This window comes from Buceros rhinoceros, unplaced genomic scaffold (assembly GCF_000710305.1).
Source record: "Buceros rhinoceros silvestris isolate BGI_N320 unplaced genomic scaffold, ASM71030v1 scaffold15683, whole genome shotgun sequence".
Taxonomy (NCBI): Eukaryota; Metazoa; Chordata; class Aves; order Bucerotiformes; family Bucerotidae; genus Buceros; species Buceros rhinoceros.
In genome coordinates, this window is record NW_010403141.1 from 12,693 (window position 1) to 13,038 (window position 346).

The following is a 346-nucleotide window of genomic DNA, read 5'->3' on the forward strand; positions in this document are numbered from 1 at the left end:
ATCCCGAGCGGCTGCAGCCTCCTGTCCTGCCGCGCCAGGGCTGGAGTTTAACTGCCCACCTTGCCTGATTCTTGTGCGAGGACTCCAGAGGAGCTAGGCAGGCGCTCATCCTCCCCAGTTACGCTCCGGGGCTTCGGTGTCATTGCCAGCCACCATGCGGCAACCCCAGCTGCCATTCCACGGGGAGGTTTTTCTCCCTCCTTGTGACAGCTGAGCGTGGGTAGGGAGGACTTTACCAGGGCACTGATCTAAACAACGGACCGGGGCGCTGACTGTGCCGTAGGTAGGAGGGCACTGCCGTCACGCCGGCCACCTTGGCCCCGAACAAGTAACGCACCGCTCGCCA